The sequence below is a fragment of the Chiloscyllium punctatum genome, unplaced genomic scaffold, assembly GCF_047496795.1.
Source record: "Chiloscyllium punctatum isolate Juve2018m unplaced genomic scaffold, sChiPun1.3 scaffold_400, whole genome shotgun sequence".
In the NCBI taxonomy this organism is placed as follows: Eukaryota; Metazoa; Chordata; class Chondrichthyes; order Orectolobiformes; family Hemiscylliidae; genus Chiloscyllium; species Chiloscyllium punctatum.
Window position 1 is genome coordinate 118,671 of NW_027310134.1, and position 3,613 is coordinate 122,283.

Sequence of the window (3,613 nt, forward strand, 5' to 3'; positions counted from 1 at the left end):
CCTTCTCACCTCCTCTTCACTTTTCTAGGAGGTCAGTTACTGAGTTACCAGCGACACTTAGAATTTTTTTCGGGTCGGTACAAATCAGTAACCACTGACACTTAGAATATTTTCGACTTGGTATAAATCAGTAACCACTGACACTTAGAATTTTTTCGGGTCGGTACAAATCAGTAACCACTGACACTTAGAATTTTTTCGAGTTGGTATAAATCAGTAACCACTGACACTTAGAATTTTTTCGGGTCGGTACAAATCAGTAACCACTGACACTTAGAATATTTTCGGTTGGTATAAATCAGTAACCACTGACACTTAGAATTTTTTCGACTTGGTATAAATCAGTAACCACTGACACTTAGAATTTTTTCGAGTTGGTATAAATCAGTAACCACTGACACTTAGAATTTTTTCGGGTCGGTACAAATCAGTAACCACTGACACTTAGAATATTTTCGGGTTGGTATAAATCAGTAACCACCGACACTTAGAATATTTTCGACTTGGTATAAATCAGTAACCACTGACACTTAGAATTTTTTCGGGTCGGTACAAATCAGTAACCACTGACACTTAGAATTTTTTCGAGTTGGTATAAATCAGTAACCACTGACACTTAGAATTTTTTCGGGTCGGTACAAATCAGTAACCACTGACACTTAGAATATTTTCGGGTTGGTATAAATCAGTAACCACTGACACTTAGAATTTTTTCGACTTGGTATAAATCAGTAACCACTGACACTTAGAATTTTTTCGAGTTGGTATAAATCAGTAACCACTGACACTTAGAATTTTTTCGGGTCGGTACAAATCAGTAACCACTGACACTTAGAATATTTTCGGGTTGGTATAAATCAGTAACCACCGACACTTAGAATATTTTCGAGTTGGTATAAATCAGTAACCACCGACACTTAGAATATTTTCGAGTTGGTATAAATCAGTAACCACTGACACTTAGAATTTTTTCGGGTTGGTATAAATCAGTAACCACCGACACTTAGAATATTTTCGAGTTGGTATAAATCAGTAACCACTGACACTTAGAATATTTTCGACTTGGTTAAATCAGTAACCACCGACACTTAGAATTTTTTCGAGTTGGTATAAATCAGTAACCACTGACACTTAGAATTTTTTCGGGTTGGTATAAATCAGTAACCACCGACACTTAGAATATTTTCGAGTTGGTATAAATCAGTAACCACTGACACTTAGAATTTTTTCGGGTCGGTATAAATCAGTAACCACTGACACTTAGAATTTTTTCGAGTTGGTATAAATCAGTAACCACTGACACTTAGAATATTTTCGGGTTGGTATAAATCAGTAACCACTGACACTTAGAATTTTTTCGACTTGGTATAAATCAGTAACCACTGACACTTAGAATTTTTTCGGGTTGGTATAAATCAGTAACCACTGACACTTAGAATATTTTCGGGTTGGTATAAATCAGTAACCACTGACACTTAGAATTTTTTCGGGTTGGTATAAATCAGTAACCACCGACACTTAGAATTTTTTCGGCTCAGTAGAAATCAGTAACCAAGCGCATTTTTGAATTGGTTACTGATTTCTCCGTTCGAGTTGCGGCTGCGGTTGGCTTCAAATAGTGGTGGGGGCTTAATTATCGCCGAGGGGAGCATGTCCCGGTGGTGTGGCCGAGGATGGAGTGCCTTTTGAAGGGGGTGTTTCTGAATTTGGACCCTTTTTGAGTTGCATGGCCGGATGGGTGTGGTTTTGAAGGGTGTGTCTGTCTGGAGTGGCACCGGCGTTGGTGTGAGGCTGAGGGTGGGCGTTCGGTTCCTGGTTAGGGATAGGGAAAGGGTGAGACTTAGCTTTAGTGCTCGTGCCCCCGATTTTGGTAATGTTTGACGTCAATTTTCCAAGGAGGCGAATGCAAGGCTTCAGAGGGACTTTGAGTGTTCGGGGGCGGGGTAGCTCAGCCGGATTTGCCCCGGCGGTTCTGCGGACGGTGTTGACTTCGAGGGCGGACCGGCCCCCGTGTTCAGTCCGAATATCGTGCATTGTTAACGGCGGGAAGTGTTCCAAAAGGGAATGGGATTGAATGTGACTGCTGAAGCCGACTTTGAGACCTGTAACGCGGGTAGCTCAGCCGGATTTGACCCGGCGGTTCTGGCGACGGTCTCGCCTTCGAGGGGGGAGCGCCCCGCGTGTTCAGGCCGAATTTTGTGCATTTCCATCGGCGGGAAGAGGTCCAAACGGGAATGGGATTGAATGTGACTGCTGAAGCCGACATTGAGACCTCTAACGCGGGTAGCTCGGCAGGATTTGACCCGGCGGTTCTGCCGAAGGTCTCACCTTCGAGGGGGGAGCGTCCCGCGTGTTCAGGCCGAATATCGTGCATTGTTAACGGCGGGAAGTGTTCCAAACGTGAATGGGATTGAATGTGACTGCTGAAGCCGACATTGAGACCTCTAACGCGGGTAGCTCGGCCGGATTTGACCCGGCGGTTCTGGCGACGGTCTCGCCTTCGAGGGGGGAGCGTCCCGCGTGTTCAGGCCGAATTTTGTGCATTTCCATCGGCGGGAAGAGGTCCAAACGGGAATGGGATTGAATGTGACTGCTGAAGCCGACATTGAGACCTCTAACGCGGGTAGCTCGGCAGGATTTGACCCGGCGGTTCTGCCGAAGGTCTCACCTTCGAGGGGGGAGCGTCCCGCGTGTTCAGGCCGAATATCGTGCATTGTTAACGGCGGGAAGTGTTCCAAAAGGGAATGGGATTGAATGTGACTGCTGAAGCCGACATTGAGACCTCTAACGCGGGTAGCTCGGCCGGATTTGACCCGGCGGTTCTGGCGACGGTCTCGCCTTCGAGGGGGGAGCGTCCCGCGTGTTCAGGCCGAATTTTGTGCATTTCCATCGGCGGGAAGAGGTCCAAACGGGAATGGGATTGAATGTGACTGCTGAAGCCGACATTGAGACCTCTAACGCGGGTAGCTCGGCCGGATTTGACCCGGCGGTTCTGCCGAAGGTCTCACCTTCGAGGGGGGAGCGTCCCGCGTGTTCAGGCCGAGTTTTGTGCATTTCCATCGGCGGGAAGAGGTCCAAACGGGAATGGGATTGAATGTGACTGCTGAAGCCGACATTGAGACCTCTAACGCGGGTAGCTCGGCCGGATTTGACCCGGCGGTTCTGCCGAAGGTCTCAGCTTCGAGGGGGGAGCGCCCACCGTGTACAGGCCGATTTTCATGCATTTCCAACCGTGGGAAGGCGTCCGAAAGGGGATGGGGGTGAACGTGACTGCTCAACCCGACTTTGAGACCTCTAACGCGGGTAGCTCAGCCGGATTTGACCCGGCGGTTCTGGCGACGGTCTCGCCTTCGAGGGGGGAGCGTCCCGCGTGTTCAGGCCGAATTTTGTGCATTTCCATCGGCGGGAAGAGGTCCAAACGGGAATGGGATTGAATGTGACTGCTGAAGCCGACATTGAGACCTCTAACGCGGGTAGCTCGGCCGGATTTGACCCGGCGGTTCTGCCGAAGGTCTCACCTTCGAGGGGGGAGCGTCCCGCGTGTTCAGGCCGAATTTTGTGCATTTCCATCGGCGGGAAGAGGTCCAAACGGGAATGGGATTGAATGTGACTG